Consider the following 20,954-nt stretch of genomic DNA (forward strand, 5'->3'; position numbering starts at 1 on the left):
CCTCCGCCGCGCGCCCGAGCCCCGACCCCGACCTCGACGCCGCCTGCCCCTCCCTTGCTGAAGGCACCCGAGGTGAGCACGCCTGCTCCTCCCCCTCCCCTACCTCTGCCTAGGGTTCTTCAAATTTTAGTTGCGTCAAATTAGTTAGGGTTCATATATGGGTGGAAACGAATCGGATGCGGATGTTATCGGATACGGATGCGGCTCGGATGTTTTCTTAGATGATGTTTTCTTAGATGATGAATAAACACTATTGTAATGCATAATAATTTCTAAGATTAATCATAAAACGAGTAAAATTTGACCACTTATTTCACTTTTAAGTTCGATAATTGGAATATCCGCTACCACTTTCCACCCTAGGTTCATCAAATTAGATGGTAATTAGGGCAGTAGTTCCTAGGTACTAATTAGTTAGTAAAAACTAGGTACTAATTAGGTACTAGTTTATTTTTATTTATACTAAGTTTATTTTTAGTAAGAACTAGTTGAATTAATAGAACTAGTTGAACATGTCACATTTGTTGTTATTTTTTTAGTTAAAGCAATTTTTCCCGCATCGACATCGCCGATGCCTATCCCACATCCTCGTCGTCGACTCGGTGGAGGACGCCTTCTTGACCAGATGGGCCATGTCCGGGATTGGGCTACGTCGGGTTGTACTGGGAGGCGCTACCTACCGGGGGGCGTAGCTTGGTGAGGAGTCAGCCCATCATTGACCCGAACCTTCTTTGGTGGCGGTCGCGTGGGCCAGTGATTTTCGAGAGGCTTGAGGACCCCGTGGAGGTGGTACGTCACCGTCTCACCGAGGAGGACGCGCACGCTCGTCGCTACTTGTTTGCGCTGGAGCACAGGTTCTCCAATACCTGGCAGGTTCTCCAGGGATCTCACTGGAGATATGATTCTATGATGGTTCCTTCTCTTTGGGTGTCCATCGCCCGCGTCGATACCCGTCGTTCGCTAGGATTTTAGTTGTATTAGTGATGTTATATGTATGATACTATTCAGGATGTATTAGTGATAATATTAGTCGACGATTTACTTTTGCTTATTGAATGCATGCTAATTTGAATACTTATTTATTTTACAATTTGGTTTTGCTTATTGAATGCTCATGTCAATATGAGTCCTATAAGATATTCTGAAATGTATATCTTGTGTTGCTCAAATAGGTTACGTGCTTGCCCAAGTGGCCGGTCATGTTTGCAGGTTACACCTCCGAGTGGCCTATATTTTGCCGGAGTGTTGATTCATTTCCGTTCCGGCAAATTTCAGGCGCTCGATATGTCCTATTTTAGCAAAGGTCATGCCGGTTTTTTCGTGAATTTTGGCATGACTTGTGCCAGAATATGTACGAAATATCGAGTGCCCTGGATTTGTGTGTTGAGTATCCGGGTAGTTGTCTTTGATCGATTTTCAATTAATGTTTCAACTATGAACATAGGAAATGTTTGACGACGAAAAAGATTTCGGTATTTGCAAATACTGCAAAGACGAGCGCGGCCTGTGCGACAGAATCTTCCTACATGATGATAGGCGCTTCAACATCAAGCTGAACAAGAACTTCAAAGTGGATATAGTAAGTCACAACGACAAGTCTTTTTTCATAATTAAGCATGACATCTGCTTCATTTGCTTCAACTTATAATTTAATTTCTTTACTATTCTACTAGCGTATCCCCTGCCATGCAAGATTTTTTGTCTTGGATAAGATAGGTTTCAGTCCTATGAAAACTACTATGGAGGTACAGAGAGTTTACTTGAAGACCGAGCATGGTTGTATTTTCCACGCAAAATTATACAACGCCGACACCTCTATTTTGGATTTAAAACTTGGCAAGCACTATGCAAGAATTATGCATTTGAGTCTGATATGGTTATCACCTTTGATATTCGTCCAGAAGATGATATTGAAGGTAATATTGACATCTGGGTCGATGTGCAGACCTCCAGTTATACCATTATGTGAGTTTCTCAACCATATTTATGTCTTTGATATTGTTTATTCAGAAATAGTTGACAACTAAGTTCTATTGACAGCTTATTTCCATTCAAGCAAACATGTCCAACACTTGGTAGACAGGACCTACTACTGTCCCGGGGCTGAACTAAACTGTGAGGAGATAAGTCATTATGTTTCATGGCTTGAGGATCTTCATACTGTCAAGACAAATTATTTTTCTGGACTTAAAAATCTTAGTACTCAAAACGTGCGACCAATAGTGTTCGTACTGAACTACGGTCACGTCTATTTAGGAAAGATGGTAAGATTTTTACCATTTGTCCTCAGTGCATCTTTTGCATACATTATTTTTAAGCTAAACTTCATTGATAAGTATGTTACTATACGACGTTCTTCAACAGGGACTCCCACTGAATGTTATGCCTCATTGGATCGAGATTAAAGGTCGCATGAGAATTGTTAGCTTACGGCCAAGATATCCTACAATGCACTTTAGTGCATTCAGGAGTTCTAATAGCGAGGAATGCTTAATAGTGAAAGACTGGAGCAAAATTGTGAACAATCACAGAGAAGTACTAGGGGGCAGTAATCAGAAGCGCAACCCACGATTAGGAGACATGTTCATCTGCATGCTCCAACTTGATGAAGCATGAGTGATTAGCTAGCTAGAAATGAGTTTGAAAATGATGATGTGCTACACTATGACTATGATGATTAAATAGCTAGTGTTGGTGGTAATGACTATGATGATTATTATTAGCTAGTGTTGGTGGTGATTAGATAGCTACCACAGCTAGTGTTGGTGGTGATTAGCTAGCTAGAATGAGTATGAAGATGATGATGTGCTACACTATGACTATGATAATTAAATAACTACTATTGGTGGTAATGACTATGATGATGATTAAATAGCTTGTGCTGGCGGATTAGAATCAAGTGGAGGCAACATGTGGTGCACATCGAAAGTACTACTAGTCCAAACTAGATCAAGTTTGGATTAGTAGTATACTTTTGACATGCACCACATATTGCCTCCACTTGAACCTAATCTACCTTCATTTGACACACTGTTATGGACATAATGATATAAACCTCATAATTGGTATTGTACCAAAATTTGTATAACGACGTATAAATACATTAAAAAAAAGAATACTAGTAGCCATGGATAGTAAACACACTGCTACTAGCTAGATTAGCAGCAGCGCGGGAGAGAACAAACGCTGCGGCCATGTGTCTTAGCAGCAGCGCGTGTATGCACACGCTACTGGTAAGTAATAGCTGTAGCGCCTTATTAGTAGCGCGGTGCCCCGCGCTACTAGTGAGCATTAAACCCGCGCTACTATTAGGGTTTTTCCTAGTAGTGTTCTCTTAATCAATCCAACGGTCGAATCAACAAGTGAAGACAAGCACTTTTAGATCAGAGAGAGAGAGAGAGAGAGAGAGAGAGAGAGAGAGCAAATGACCAAATTCAAACGGGGATGTTCGGACTCGGACTCTAGCTCGAGTGCATGTATTCAACACATCAAATATGTCATGTCGTGGGTCTAGTGATACACAAAGTGTCAAAAGTTATGTACTTTGAACATTGAACCGACCATTTAGCCTGACCAATTGTTGATGGGTGTCAAAAAAAATTGTTGATGGATGCCAACGTTGGATACAGCTGCTTAACTGATTTATATTAGTGAAATGTTGTAGTATTATCATGCTTGTTTAGGCTTTGCCACATCAACTACCTATGAAGTGTAATATTTATTTATTTTTGAAAAGAAGGGTTACCCCTGGCATCTGCATCAGAATGATGCATGCAACCATATTATTAAGGAAAAGGTTCAAATAGGTCTGAGATTCGGTACAAGCTCATAAGAAGAGTCAAAGTAAATTGAAAATAAAAGTTGCCACAACCAGCGAAAACAGATCAAGATGACTAAACACCTAGCCTATTATTGGACTGCCATCCAAACCGTTTGTAAGTATCCCGTGCTACCGTCTTTCAGTGGTTGCACCCAATAGCCATAAGCTCCTTGGCTTCCGCATGACTGAGTAAGGACCACATACGTATCCAAGCAGTGGCTCTGTATATAACCTGAAAAATAATTATAAGAGTTTGTCGGTTAAAAACCATTCATTTCCGCAGTTCCGTATAGCCCAAAGTAATGCATATACTCCTATTTGAACATGTCCTGTGGTACTTGGCTCCACTCCATTAAGCCACGTCCCAAATAACGTGTTAATACTATTAGGAGGGCTAACATTAAAATCTACATAAATCGTGCACCATAAGAGCTTGGCGAGAGGACATTTGAAAAGAGGTGTTGTATAGTTTCATCTTGATCACAAAAGCAACATCGTTTACCACCCTCCCATCTCCGCTTTGCCGGGTTATTCTCAGAATCATTTACTTGTGCACAAATCCCATGAAGATTTTGATTCTTAATGGTACTTTAATCTTTCAAATATGGATTGATTTCAGAATAGGACCAGAGTCTACTAAGTCTAACTACAAAGACTTCATGGAGAATATCCCATTCGCAGATAATTTCTAGTGGATTGTATCTGCTTCATCAAAGAGGTGAACGTCCACCGACCTCCGCACGAGATGCAGCCAACTGTCCCATCGGTCTCCTACTAGGGACCTCCTGAATTGGATATTTAGAGGGACAAACTGTAATACTGTAGCAATATACGTGTCCTTATGTTGTACAATATTATAGAGGGAAGAATATTGTGTGCCCAAGTTAGCAGTAATGCTCCTGGCTTGTGGGCCCAAGTTAGCAGTAGCGTGTGCGCCCAAACCCGCGCTATTGCTATGGCGTTTTAGCAGTAGTGTTGTCCCCTAACACGCGCTGCTGCTAAACCCATCCTATCTTTTCCGCGCGGCCACCCCTCACTTTCCCCTCTCCACTCCACTCTCACTCTCCGCCGCACCGGCCCTCCCTGACCACCGCCATCGTCCGTCGCCGCCGACACTCCTGCTCCTCCTCCACCAAGGTAGCTCCTCATCCCTCCTCCTTCCACCTCCCTCCCTCCTCCTCCCTTCTCCTTCCACCTCCCTCCCCTCCTCGTCCCTTCACCTCCCGATCCATCCCTCCCTCCTTCCACCTCACTCTCCCTCCTTCCTCCTACCTCCTCCCTCCCACCTCCCTCCCTGCCTCGTCCGCCCTCCTCCTCCCTCCATCCTTCTCCTCCCGGCCTCATCCGTCCTCCTCCCTCCTTCCCTCCCTCACTCACCCTCCCTTCATTCCCGCTCCCTCCACCTCCCTCTACTTTTGAAATTTTAATAATAGAAATTTGTAGGTATTAAATTTAGTAATAGAAGTTTGTAGTAAGAAAAAATTAGGTATAGCAATTTTTAGTAATAGAAATTTTAGTAAGTGTTGAATAGAGTAGAACTAGGGTATTTAGTTATGTCAAAATCACATTGCCAAATTTAGAGAGAGAGAGAGAGACCTATATTGTCCGAGTGAAATTTTTAGTAAGTGTTGAATAGAGTAGAACTAGAGTAGAACTAGGGTATTTAGTAAGGGCATGATGGTCCTATTTAGTTATGATTCTTGTCCGAATGAAATGTTCAGATTATAAGATATATTGAAATGTCTTTGTTAATATTTAGAACCATTGAAATGCAATGAGCATCAAGTTTGAATGCTCATGTGTGAATGCTCATGTGGCGTAGGGTATGTAGATAACCGACGAGCTGGTCGACAACGCCCGAAAGATCACCGATGACACCCGCGCCAGGTCGACAACCATCATCTATAGCGAGTAAACATGGTCTATGTGGTTTCATAGATGTACTATTAGTAGATAAGTAGATGTGACAATGTGTATGGACATCTTTGTATCGCAGGGAAAATCCGAGTGGCCTATGTTTTGCCGGAGTGCTGATTCATTTCCGTTCTGGCAAATTTCAGGCACTCAATATGTCCTACTTTAGCAAAGGACATGCCGGATTTTTTCGTGAATTAGCATGACTTGTGCTATAAAGTAGGAAATATCAAGTGCCCATGATTTGCCAGAACAGGAATTAAATGACATTCTAGCTAACCATATGTAATTTTTATGTCATTTCTCGATATATGTAACGGGTTGACTATCATAACATCGGGGCTCCTTGTGTGACTTTCAGTCTGTTCTTGAAGGAAGGATGCCGACTGTTGTCGTGGGGGTCGCTTCACCTTCTTCTTCTTGAGCTAGACCTTTGTTATGCACTGGGGGAAGGAGGAGTAGCATGAAGGAAATATGCCCTAGAGGCAATAATAAAGTTTTTATTTTATATTTCCTTATTCATGATAATTGTTTATTATTCATGCTAGAATTGTATTAATCGGAAACTTGATACATGTGTGAATACATAGACAAAACACCGTGTCCCTAGTATGCCTCTACTAGACTAGCTCATTGATCAAAGATGGTTAAGTTTCCTAGCCATAGACATGATTTGTCATTTGATAAACAGGATCACATCATTAGTGGAATGATGTGATGGACAAGACCCATCCATTAACTTAGCATAATGATCGTTTAGTTTTATTGCTACTGCTTTCTTCGTGTCAAATATATATTCCTTCGACTATGAGATTATGCAACTCCCGGGCACCGGAGGAATGCCTTGTGTGCAATCAAACATCACAATGTAACTGGGTGATTATAAAGATACTCTACAGGTATTTCCGAAGGTGTTTATTGGGTTGGCATATATCGAGATTAGGATTTGTCACTCCGAGTATCGGAGAGGTATCTCTGGAGCCTCTCGGTAATGCACATCATATGAAGCCTTGCAAGCAATGTGACTAATGAGTTAGTTACGGGATGATGCACTACAGAACGAGTAAAGAGACTTGCCGATAACGAGATTGAATTAGGTATGAGGATACCGACGATCGAATCTCGGGCAAGTAACATACCAATGACAAAGTGAATAATGTATGTTGACATTGCGGTTCGACCGATAAAGATCTTCGTAGAATATGTGGGAACCAATATGAGCATCCAGGTTCCGCTATTGGATATTGACCGAAGAGGTGTCTCAGTCATGTCTACATAGTTCTCGAACCCGTAGGGTCTGCACGCTTAACGTTCGATGACGATATGTATTATATGAGTTATGTGTTTTTGTGACCGAAGGTTGTTCGGAGTCTCGGATGATATAACGGACATGACGAGGAGTCTCGAAATGGTCGAGAGGTAAAGATTGAAATATTGGGAAGTTATATACGGACACCAGAATGGTTTCGGAAAGATTCGGGAATTTTTCGGAGTACCGAGAGGTTATCGGAACCCCCCGAGAAAGTTAATGGGCCTCATGGGTCATAGTGGAGAGGAGGAGGCAGGCTACAAGAGGTGGTGCCCACCCATGGTAGTCCGAATTGGACAAGGGGTGGGGGCGCGGCCCCCCTTTCCTTCTCCCTCTCCCCCTCTTTCCCCTTTCCCCTCTCCGTTGGAAGGAATGGGGGAGCCGACTAGGGCTAGGAGTCCTAGTGGGACTCCCCCCACTTGGCTCGCCCCTAGGGCCGGCTGGCCTACCATCTCCTCCTTTATATACGGGGGAAGGGGGCACCCTAAAGGCACATTAATTGTCTTAGTCGTGTGCGGTGCCCACCTCCACTGTTTACTCCTCCGATCATATTGTCGTAGTGCTTAGGCGAAGCCCTGCACAGATCACTTCACCAACACCGTCATCACACCGTCATGCTGATGGAACTCATCGAGGGACGTCATCGAGCTGAACGTGAGCAGAACTTGGAGGTGTCGTACATTCGATACTTGATCGGTTGATTTGAGAAGACGTTCGACTACATCAACCACGTTAAGTTAACACTTCCGCTTTCGGTCTACGAGGGTGCGTGGACATACTCTTCCCCTCTCGTTGCTATGCATCTCCTAGATAGATCTTGCGTGAGCGTAGGAATATGTTTGAAATTGCATGCTACGTTTCCCAACAGTGGCATTCGAGCTAGGTCTATGCTTAGATGATATGCATGAGTAAAACATAAAGAGTTGTGGGCGGTGATCACCATACTGCTTACCACCAATGTCTTATTTTGATTTGGCGGTATTGTTGGATGAAGCGGCCTGGACCAACCTTACATGACCGCATTCATGAGACCGGTTCCACCAACAGACATGCAACTAGTTTTGCATAAAGGTGGCTGGTGGGTGTCTGTTTCTCCAACTTTGGTTGAATCGAAGTTGACTGCGGCCGGTCTTTGTGAAGGTTAAAATAGCAAACTTGATAAATCACCGTTGTGGTTCTTGTGTTGTAGGTATGTATGGTTCATGCTAGAAGCCCGTAGTAGCCAAGTAAGACTTGCAACAAACAAAGTAGAGGATGTCTAACTTGTTTTTGCAGGGCATGTTGTGATGTGATATGGTCAAGACATGATGTGATATAAAGATTGTCGTATGAGATGATCATGTTTTGTAAAAGTTATTGGCAACTGGAGGAGCCATATGGTTGTCGCTTTATTGTATGAAATACAAACGCTATGTAATTGATTTACTTTATCACTAAACGGCAGCGATAGTCATAGAAGCAATGGTTGGAGAGATGACCAGGACGCTACGATGGAGATCAAGGTGTCAAGCCGGTGACAATGTGCTTTGGTGATGGAGATCAAAAGCACAAGATGATGATGGCCATATCATGTCACATATTTTGATTGCATGTGACGTTTATCTTTTATGCATATTATTTTGCTTAGTATGACAGTAGCATTGTAAGATGATCCCTTACTAAATTTCAAGGTGTCCTCCCCGAGTATGCACGGTTGTGAAAGTTCTTCGTGCTGAGACACCACGTGATGATCGGGTGTGATAAGATCTACATTAAAATACAACGGGTGCAAGCCTGATTTACAGACGTGGAATACTCGGGTTAAACTTGACGAGCCTAGCATATACAGATATGGCCTCGGGACACTCGAGAACGAAAGGTCGAACGTGAAACATATAGTAGATATGATCAACATAGTGATGTTCACCATTGAAGACTACTCCATCTCACATGATGATCGGACATGTTTTAGTTGATTTGGATCATGTATCATTTAGATGACTAGAGGGATGTCTATCTAAGTGGGAGTTCTTAAGTAATATGATTAAATTGAACTTAATTTATCATGAACTTAGTCTTGATAGTTTTTTGCATATCTATGTTGTAGATCAATGGCCCGTGCTACCGTTCCTTTGAATTTTAATGCGTTCCTAGAGAAAGCTAAGTTGAAAGATGATGGTAGCAACTACATGGACTGGTTCCGTAACTTGAGGATTATCCTCATTGCTGCACAGAAGAATTGTGTCCTTGATGCACCGCTAGGTGTACCACATGTCCCAGCAACTACAGACATTGTGAATGCCTGGCGGTCGCGTGTTCATGACTACTCGTTAGTTCAGTGTGCCATGCTTTACGGCTTAGAATCGGGACTTCAAAGACGTTTTGAACGTCATGGACCATATGAGATGTTCCAGGAGTTGAAGTTGATATTTCCAGCAAATGCCCGAGTTGAGAGATATGAAGTCTCCAATAAGTTCTATAGCTGCAAGATGGAGGAGAACAATTCTGTTAGTGAGCACATACTCAGAATGTCTGGGTACCATAATCACTTGACTCAGCTAGGAGTTATTCTTCTAGATGATTGTGTCATTAACTGAGTTCTTCAATCACTGCCACCAAGCTACAAAGGCTTCATGATGAACTATAATATCCAATGGATGGAAAAGACTATTCCCGAGCTCTTCGCGATGCTAAAGGCCGCAGATGTAGAAATCAAGAAGGAGCATCAAGTGTTGATGGTTAACAAGACCACTAGTTTCAAGAAGAAGGGCAAGGGTAAAAAGAAGGGGAACTTCAAGAAGAATGACAAGCAAGTTGTCACTCCCGGGAAGAAACCTAAAAATGGACCCAAGCCTAAAACTGAGTGCTTCTACTGCAAAGGGACTGGTCACTGGAAGCGGAACTGCCCCAAGTATTTGGTGGATAAGAAGGATAGCAAAGTAAGCAAAGGTATATTTGATATACATGTTATTGATGTGTACCTTACTAATTCTCATAGTAGTGCCTGGGTATTTGATATTGGTTCGGTTGCTCATATTGGTAACTCGAAGCAGGGACTATAGATTAAATGAAGATTGGCTAAGGACGAGGTGATGATGCGCGTCAGAAATGGTTCCAAGGTCGATGTGATCACCATCGGCATGCTACCTCTACATCTACCTTCGGCATTAGTTTTAGACCTGAATAATTGTTATTTGGTGCCAGCGTTGAGCATGAACATTATATCTGGATCTTGTTTAGTGCGAGATGGCTATTCATTTATATCAGAGAATAATGGTTGTTCTATTTATATGAGTAATATCTTTTATGGTCATGCACCCTTGAAGAGTGGTCTATTTCTGTTGAATCTTGATCGTGATGATACACATATTCATAATATTGATGCCAAAAGATGCAAAGTTGATAATGATAGTGCAACTTATTTGTGGCACTATCGTCTGGGTCATATCGGTGTAAAGCGCATGAAGAAACTCCATAAAGATGGAATTTTGGAATCACTTGATTATGAATCATCTGATACTTGCGAACCGTGCCTTATGAGCATGATGACTAAAACTCCATTCTCCGGAACAATGGAATTAGCTAGTGACTTATTGGAAATAATACATACCGATGTATGCCGTCCAATGAGTGTTGATGCTTGTCGGTGTCAAAACCAGCGGATCTCGGGTAGGGGGTCCTGAACTGTGTGTCTAAGGCTGATAGTAATAGGAGGCGGGGGACACAATGTTTACCCAGGTTCGAGCCCTCTCTATGGAGGTAATACCCTACTTCCTGCTTGATTGATCTTGATGAATATGAGTATTACAAGGGTTGATCTACCACGAGATCGTAATGGCTAAACCCTAGAAGCTAGCCTATGATTATGATTGTTCTTGTCCTACGGACTAAACCCTCCGGTTTATATAGACACCGGAGGGGGCTAGGGTTACACAAGGTCGGTTACAGAGAAAGGAATCTACATATCCGAATCGCCAGGCTTGCCTTCCACGCAAAGGAGAGTCCCATCCGGACACGGGACGAAGTCTTCTATCTTGTATCTTCACAGCCCAACAGTCCAGCCCAGGTATATAGTCCGGCTGTCCGAGGACCCCTTAATCCAGGACTCCCTCAGTAACCCCCGAACCAGGCTTTAATGACGATGAGTCCGACGTGCAGATTGTCTTCGACATTGCAAGGCGGGTTCCTTCTCCGAATACTTCAAGGTACCTATTTTTTAGAGAGGAGTGTCCAGCTTCCCACGCTCATCGGTTTCTACACCTTCATGATCTCAGCTTCCACGTGTCGAGCGAATGCGAGAGGTCGGGGCATTTTTACACTTGCCACCCTAATCATGTGAGTAAATTGTCTATTTAAAGAGGCGGGGATCTTCAGATCTAATAAACACCATCTCCCCCAAGCGAGGAATTATCGGAGTGTGCCTGCAGAAACCACCCAACATGGCTAGCGCACGCAGCTCTACCTCCCGCCCTCATAGCCCCAAACTGGGCGATTGGGAGAAGTGTTCCGTATCCCACAGTCAATTGGTGAAGTTGCAAACCCAGAGATTTCTTCCCCCCCCGTATATCTAGACCCCGTTCAAGCCGGATTGGCCTCTTTTGACGGTGGGGACCAGGCGGAGAAGTTTCCCAACCCATCCAAGGGGGAACGAGTATGCTTTGTCCCCTACTTGCTGAGAGGTGTCGGATTTCCAATCCATTCGTTCCTCCGAGGGCTTCTGGAGTACTATGGCCTCCAACTGCACAACTTCACACCTGCCTCCATCCTGCACATTGCAGGTTATGTCGCTCTTTGCAAGCTATTTTTGGCTTGTGAGGCCCATTTCGAGTTATCGAAGAAGCTATTTTGCCTCGTCCCTCGTAGTCAAGAGGGATCAATATTCCAAGTGGGCGGAGCCGAGATATGGCACATTGCCAGGATCGGATACCTATCCGGTACATTGAAGAAGGCATCCAAAGAATGTCCTTCCGAGTGGTTTTATGTTGAGGACGTCTCCCTTCCTGACCCAATCCGAATGGGTTTTCCTAAATTTTCAAGTGCTCCATTGAAGAAACGCCTCAGCTGGCGTCCCCGGAGCCTCAGGGAGGAAGATAGCATGGAGGTCCGTCAGTTGATGAGCAAGATAAGGACACTTGCTCAATCCGGATTGTCAATAATTGAGGTTATGGCGATATCCATAATGCAAGGGGTTCAGCCACTCCAGTACCGAGGGCGTCCCATGTGGCACTTCAATGGAGAAGACAATGCCGCCCGCTGCGGTCGGAAGGGTCCAGATACCCCCACCGCTTTGTCGAAAATACTATCTGGATTATACAAAGGGGAGAAAGAGGAGTTCATTTGCATTAAGCCCAGAGATGGATTTTCCATGTACAACCCTCCCAGCTTGGTGAGTTTCCAACCCACTACTCTACTCTATTTATTCCCTGAGTCCTTTTTCATAAATATTTAATCCGTCCATTTATAACAGGAATGGTAGAAAATCACCAGGGAGATCCACAGCCCAACACCACAGCCAGAGGACCACAACCGGGCCTTTGACCCCGGATTCGAAGAGGATCCGGATATATTCGTGGAGCTTGGGCAAGGGGTGTTTTACCAGGCGAACTGTGACGGCACAGAAGTGGCCATCATCGCTGACTATCCCGGCCTCCTCCATGCGTCACATGTAAGTAATCAGGAGACTTATCCTTCGAAAGGATTTACCCCTTCCGCCTTACCCACCGCACAATTTCATGCTCTAAAGGGAAGACGATCGGCGCGCCACGCCGAACCCGAGGCGACTTGCCAGAAAGCGGTGCCTATGCCGGGCATGCCTTCAAAGAGAAAGGCAAATGGAAATATGGTCGAGCCATTATCGAAGAGGTATGGTTTTAAACATGCTCCATGGTTGTCATCTTAAAGTATGACACTATCGGTTCTGTCTTAGCAGGAAGAACATTCACCGGACTGTGTCCGGGGATCTTGCCGGTCATGCCTCTACTAGCCGAATTCTGGACCTTGTCTTGAGGGCGAAGGCTAACGCGGAAGTGACACCGGATTGTCCTCATACAGAGGATTCAGATAGAGTATCTGTCACAAATTCTGAAGTGGAGAGCACCATGAATCATCGGCACCGGCGGGCCGCACTCCGCGACCCTGGTTTTTCGGAAGAGGCTTTCAACGCCTTCAACTCGGGTGATGCATACATCCGAGCTGCTCAAGATGGTCTTTCTAGGGCCACAAACCAGTATTTGAAAGATATACGTGTAAGTTTACATTTGTAAAAATCTAATAAATATATATATCAGTAGCCCCTGAGACTTGAAACAGTTGGTACAACTGATTTAAGGATCATTGTATGAATATGTGCTCACAGAGAAGAACAACATGTTGTCTCAAGAGCTGGAAAATTGTCGTACCTAGCTAACGGCCGCTACGGCCGAACTAGAAAAACCCAAAAAGGCATCCCCTGGTATGTGTTCCCTAATTGAGAAAAAAATAGGATTATATATAGACTACTAATGCTAATAGCAATTCATATCTGATGATAGAATCCTCAAATAATCCGGGAGAGAATCCAGAAATCCCACGAGAGGGTAAACAAGGAGCTCAAAGGCAACTGGCCGCTGGCGAGCGTGTACTTACACAGGTTAGGCAGGAAAAAAACAAACTCTAGGATGCCAATACCCAGCTGGGTGAAGAATTGAAAGATGTTCAGGCCCAGCTGGCTGATTCCGTGAAAGAAAATAAGAGGCCTCAACGCGACATTTTTAGTATGTGCTCAAACTAACCTTTACATAGTTCGACAAAGAAAGGAACTAACAGAGTTATGTCTGTAGGTACGTTGGCTGGTCGTTCCAAAGACGAGATGTCCGGATCTTCTGGCGATCTGCTACAAGAACTATCGCAAATGCACGAGAGAGCTCGGCAGGTGATGCAAAGTATTGCCAAGGCCTTATGGCCATCTGACTCCCCTCCATGAAGTATGGAGGGGCTTGTACAACTGCTTAAGGGAGCGTGGCAACGCTTCCGATTATGGAAGATATCACCCTACCGGGAAGGTGCACGAGAGGCCTGGGCCATGGTAAAGACACGGTATACCAAGCTCGACCGGAACTACATGTCCCGGGTCAGACCTTTAGGGTCAGATGGAAAAGAAATTCCTGTTAGTTTGGTATATGACCAGGTACAAGTAGCCGCCAAGTATTCCCAACATGATTGTAGGTTAGATAGCCTATTGGATGGCGTAGAAGAAGAAGTTTTTGAGTCTATGTGACTATGTACTTCAATTGACAAATTATGTCTCTAGCTGAATTATAAATTAAATGTCATGGCAGACCTTTTCGCTTCAACCTCTGGACCCAAGGGTGCGGAGTGTTTCCGAATACCCGCTCAGTAATATATACCGGGGTATGCATGGAAACCAGGCGTAGGGGTCATAGTTGCTTGAACAGACAAGTATCCAACTAGTTATGTTATATTACATTATGATTGTAATTAACATCTTCCAGAGAGAATAGTTCCGTTGGGGGTTCCTTTCCCTGGGTTGACATGCATTAACACGCATATCCGGACTGTGATCGAAAAAATCACAGCAGGCTTAACATCTGGGTTTCATAGTGTAACGAGTAAAGAACATCTTTAGTTCGCCAACTGAATATTCCCTTAAGAATGCTAGCTTTCGGCTTCACCCAGTATGAGGTACACGTCCGGATAACCCAGCAGTAACAATCGTAGAGGTGCTCACTTTATGCCCTAGCCGAACTAACGGGAACGTAGGGCATAAGCACATGAGCCAAGCAACCCACCTTGGCCAAAACTTAAGTCATATCGATGCATATAATGGTGAAGAAAAGGTATATACGCGTAAAAGACACATATGTGGTGAGCTTGATGCTCTAAAAAGTAATAATAGTAATAATAATAAGCTTCTGTTACGAGAAGCCCCCAGGTATACTTGACGTACAAATTTCAAAATGTGTGCGTCGAAGATGTGCGGTTTAGCCGCACAAAAGCTCTAAGGCTTAAAAAGAAAGGAAAAGTTAAAAAGAGAGAAAATAAATATATTAAAAAAATAGGGGGTAAAGGAGACAAACGAAGAGTCCGGCGCTAGGCATAGAATCTTTGGAGTCTGGCCGTGTTCCACGGATTCGGCTCTAGGCGATTGTCTGACGTATCACGCAGGCGGTACGCTCCTCCGGTGAGTACTTTGTCAATGATGAAGGGACCCTCCCATTTGGGCTTGAGTTTGTCCTTTTTTTCTCCGGTAAGCATAGAACGAGTTCGCCAACATTGTAAGTCTTGGCCCGTACTTCTCTGCTTTGATATCTGCGGGCATGTTGTTGCTAGAATGTGGAACGGGCTTTTGTGACATCGCACACCTCCTCGAGGGCATCTATGCTATCCTGCCGATCAAGCTCGGCCTCTCTCTCTTCATACATGCGCACTCGAGGCGAGTCATGGATAATGTCGTAGGGCAACACGGCCTTTGCGGCGTACACCATAAAAAAGGTATATGCATGGTAGAACGATTAGGCATGGTCCGTAGCCCCCAGAATATGGAGTCGAGCTCCTCGACCCAGTGCTTGTCTGATTCTTTCAAAGACCGCACTAACCTGGGTTTAATGCCGCTCATAATGAGACCATTAGCGCATTCGACCTGACCGTTGGTTTGTGGGTAATAGACGGAGGCGTAGTCGTGCTTGATGCCCAGATTAGTACACCAGGCTTTCACCTCATCGGCTGTGAAATTAGAGCCGTTGTCGGTGATGATGCTGTGTGGAAAACCATAATGGTGCACCACACCAGATATGAAGTCTATCACTGGCCCGACTTCAGCCATTTTAACTGGTTTGGCTTCTATCCACTTGGTGAATTTATCCACCATGACCAACAGGTATTTTTTCTTATGGCTTCCTCCTTTAAGGGGTCCGACCATATCAAACCCCTAGACCGCAAAAGGCCAAGTGATGAGGATTTTTTGTAGAGCGGTGGGTGGCATATGGCTTTGGTTGGCGAAAAGCTGGCATCCAACGCAATGTTGGACAAGGTCCTGTTCATTTGCTCGGACCGTTGGCCAATAGAAACCCATATGGAAGGCCTTGCTTACAAGGGCCCGAGCCACGGCATGGTGACCGCTGAGACCGGCATGAATTTCAGCCAAGAGCTGCCGCCCTTCTTCCTCAGAGATACATCTTTGAAGTGCTCCGGTAGCGCTTTTCTTTTAAAGTTCTCCCTCGTGGACTTTCTAGGCTTTAGAGCGCCGCACAATGCAGCGTGCCTCATTCTGATGCTGTGGGAGTTCTCGCCTATTAAGGTAGGCCAAGAAGGGTTCAGTCCATGGGGCGATGACTACCATGCTGAGATGGGCCGATGGTGTGATTTCGGTGGCTGAGCCCCCGGTGACATCGGTGTGGTCGGATTTTGGGGTTGTAGTCGGATCTGAATTGATGCTGACACTTTCCCGTTGCCACACCACAGATGGCTTAAAAAGCCTTTCCAAAAAGATATTAGGTGGGACGTGGTCGCGTTTCACGCTGATGCAAGCAAGGACATCCGCAGCTTGGTTAATTTCTCGAGCTACATGGTGAAACTCAAGCCCCTCGAACCGAGCCGACATTTTGAGAATGGCGTTACTGTAAGCCACCATCTTTGGATCTTTGGCATCGGAGTCTCCATTTATTTGAGATATTGCAAGGTTTGAATCCCCATGCACTTCCCGGTGTTGTATGCCCATGGAGACGACCATCCAAAGACCACGCAATAAGGCTTCGTATTCAGCTGCATTGTTGGTGTCCGTGAATAATATTTGGAGGACGTACTTGAAAGCACAAGTGCTCCCTAGGTGGTTTTTGTAATTAATGACAACATATCTCTTGTTGGACTAACACTTTTATCTAGTATGTTTCAGATAAGTTCAACAATGGAGTGGCATGGACTAAAGGATGTGGGAACTCCTTCAAGATGCTAAGGACAAAGGATTGGCTCAAGCTTCAAGCTCAAGACTCTTCATTTTACATTTAAGTGATCCAAGATCACATTGAGTCTATAGGAAAAGCAATACTATCAAGGAGGAATGAGGTGTTTCTTAATGAGCATCTTGCTTCAAAGTGCTTAGTGATATGCTCCAAATACCCTCAACTACTTTCCCATTTCCACACATGTGTCCTAAACCTAAAGTCAAACTTGGCCCCACTGATTCTTTCTATCCGGCGCCACCGAGTTTGGATGTCTTAGCCACTGCCACAAACCCTAGGCAAATCGGTCTCACCGATAGGGATCTCGGTCTCACCGAGATGGGATTGTAATCTCTCTGTGTATGTCCATTATCAAAATCGGTCTCACCGAGTTTGAGCAATTGGTACTACCGAGATTACAATGAAGACTCTCTGGTTAACTTATTATCAAAATCGGTCCCACCGAGTTTGATAATCGGTCAAACCGAGTTTGCCTGACCAACTCTCTGGAAAGCTAATTACCAAAATCAGTCCTACCGAGTCTGTGTAATCAGTCTCACTGAGATTATGTTAAGCCCTAACCCTAACCATATCGGTCCTACCGAGTTGCATTCCGGTCCCACCGAAAACCCTAACGGTCACATTATTTGCTAAATCGGTCTGACCGAGTTTAACGATTCGGTCCCACCGAGTTTGGTAGATTGTGTGTAACGGTTAGATTTTTTGTGGAGGCTATATATACCCCTCCACCTCCTCTTCATTCGTGGAGAGAGCCATCAGACTGAACCTACACTTCCAGCATCCTATTTCTGAGAGAGAGCTACCTACTCATGTGTTGAGGCCAAGATATTCCATTCCTACCATATGAATCTTGATCTCTAGCCTTCCCAAGTTGCTTTCCACTCAAACCCTCTTTCCACCAGATCCAAATCCTATGAGAGAGAGTTGAGTGTTGGGGAGACTATCATTTGAAGCACAAGAGCAAGGAGTTCATCATCAACACACCATTTGTTACTTCTTGGAGAGTGGTGTCTCCTAGATTGGCTAGGTGTCACTTGGGAGCCTCCGACAAAGATTGTGGAGTTGAACCAAGGAGTTTGTAAGGGCAAGGAGACCGCCTACTTCATGAAGATCTACCGCTAGTGAGGCAAGTCCTTTGTGGGCGACGGCCATGGTGGGATAGACAAGGTTGCTTCTTTGTGGACCCTTTGTGGGTGGAGCCCTCCATGGACTCGCGCAGCCGTTACCCTTCGTGGGTTGAAGTCTCCATCAATGTGGATGTACGATAGCACCACCTATCGGAACCACGCCAAAAACATTCGTGTCTCCAATTGCGTTTGAATCCTCCAATCCCTTCCCTTTACATTCTTGCAAGTTGCATGCTTTACTTTCCGCTGCTCATATACTCTTTGCATGCTTGCTTGCTATATGTTGTGAATGTTAAAATTGTGCCTAAACTCCACTCAAACTTTAAAGAAACTTAAAAACTGCAACTTTGGTACTTAGTGTCTAATCACCCCCCTCTAGACACCTCTTCTCAAGGTCCTACAAGTGGTATGAGAGCATTGGTCTCCATTGCCTTGGTTTAATCACCATTGGAGGAAGATTGATGATTCTACTTTGGTGAGTCTTAGACATAGAGTGCCTATTCTTGATGGAGAGTATTTTCATGAGTGGAAAAATGAGATGCTTGTAATTTTCAATCAATATCATTTGAACAAGTACATTGCTAGTCCTTGTGCACCTTGTGTTGATCCTATGCATCCTACCCTTGATGAGTCTATTGACATGATTAGGAATGTTAGAACTGTTAATCTTATCACTAGAGGCTTGCCTAGAAACTTGATTATAAAATTGCCTACTCTTGAGTGTGCCTACACTATATGGAAATTTCTTGAGGAACGATTTCCTGATTATTCTTTGAAAAATCTTGATGAAATTCTCCATAAGTCTATTACTTTGAGTAAAATGAATACTAGTGATCCTATGTTTGGTGATCGTCTATTTGAGCTTACAAACCTTATGCGTGCCAAAGGAAATGTTGGTATTATTAGTGACATTATTTCCGAAGCTAGAAGAATTCATAGACAAGATTATAGTCAAACTCACTCTAACGAATCACCCTCTCTAGGATTTGATCCACCACATGACGATGTTGAACATGGATACTATGATGAGGATGATGATAGTGACTTCGATCTTGATGATGCAATGAGACATTTTGGTCTTATGGCAAATCTTCGGGGATATATGTTAGGAGGAAAGGAATGGGTTCTTGATAGTGGATGTACCGATCACATGACCGGAGATAAAGACATGTTTCATGAGCTTGCTGATAATGATAGTCCTCGAAAGTATGTCACTTTCGGTGACAACTCAAAGGGTAAGGTGGTTGGCCTTGGTAAGGTGGCCATATCACATGATAGCTCCATACAAAATGTTATGCTCGTTGAATCTCTTGGATACAACTTACTTTCAGTATCTAGACTTGCTGACATTGGTTTCAATGTCTTATTTACTGAAGTTGATTGCCAAGTATTTCGTCGAGACAATCATAAAATGGTCTTTACCGGTATACGTAGAGGTGATCTATACATTGTTTATTTCACTAAAAAGGCTCAACCTAAAACTTGCTTCATTGCTAAATCCTCAAAAGGTTGGTTATGGCATAGACGACTAGGTCATGTTGGTATGCGAAACCTTGACAAGCTTATTAAGGGGAATCATATCCTTGGAGTTAATGATGTCATATTTGATAAGGATAGACTTTGCAGTGCTTGTCAAGCAGGTAAACAGGTTGGAGGAAGGCATCCCGTGAAGAACATCATGACCACGAAGAGGCCACTCGAGCTACTTCACATGGATCTCTTTGGTCCCAACTCTTACAAGAGTCTTGGTGGAATTTCTTTAGGTCTAGTTATAGTTGATGATTTTTCAAGATTTACGTGGGTGTTCTTTCTCGATGATAAATCATAGGTCCAAAAGATCTTCAAAAACTTCGCTAGGAAGGCCCAAAACCAATTTGAAGTGAAGATCAAGAAGGTTCACAGCGACAATGGAACGGAGTTCAAGAACGCAAATGTGGACACCTTTCTTGACGGAGAAGGTATTTCACACGAGTTCTCGGCTACGTACACACCTCAACAAAATGAAGTTGTTGAGAGGAAGAACCGGACGCTCATCGAAATGGCGAGAACGATGCTTGATGAGTACAAGACGCCGAAGCACTTTTGGGCAGAAGCGGTTGAGACAGCTTGTCATGCAACAAATCGCTTGTATCTTCACAAGCTACTCGGCAAGACGGCATACGAGCTACTCACCGGTAACAAACCCCAAGTTGGATACTTTCGAGTATTCGGCTCAAAGTGCTACATTCTTGATAAGCATCGTCATTCTAAATTTGCTCCTAAGTCTCATGAAGGTTTCCTACTAGGTTATGGCTCAAACTCTCACACTTACCGTGTCTACAACAATTTCACCCGAAAAGTTGAAGAGACGGTAGATGTGAAGTTTGATGAATCTAACGGCTTGCAAGTAGAGCAATTGCCAATTGATGTAGGAGACAAAGATCCTTCGGAAGCAATCCAAGACTTGTCTATTGGCAAGGTCTGTCCAACGGAGGTGAAGGAGAGTACCTCGTCCATCCAAGTGGAAGCTTCTACTTCACGACAAGGTGAACCAAGAGTTGATATGGAAGCATCCACAAGTGGGACACACCAAGATGAAGGAAACGAGGAAGTGCATCAAGATGAACGTCAACAACCTCCTTCTCCACCACGACAAGAGAACGACAACACCAACAATGAAGAAGGCCAAGAAGAAGAACAAGATGAAGAAGATGTTCAACGAAGATCCAAGCAAAAGCTTTCACGAGTTCGAGCAAGAATTGCTAAAGACCATCCCGTAGAGCAAATCTACAATGATATTCAAACCGGGAGAATCACTCGCTCTAAAACTCGTTTAGCTAACTTTTGTGAAAACTATTCTTTCATCTCTA

Source organism: Triticum dicoccoides, chromosome 6B, assembly GCF_002162155.2.
Source record: "Triticum dicoccoides isolate Atlit2015 ecotype Zavitan chromosome 6B, WEW_v2.0, whole genome shotgun sequence".
Lineage (NCBI taxonomy): Eukaryota > Viridiplantae > Streptophyta > Magnoliopsida > Poales > Poaceae > Triticum > Triticum dicoccoides.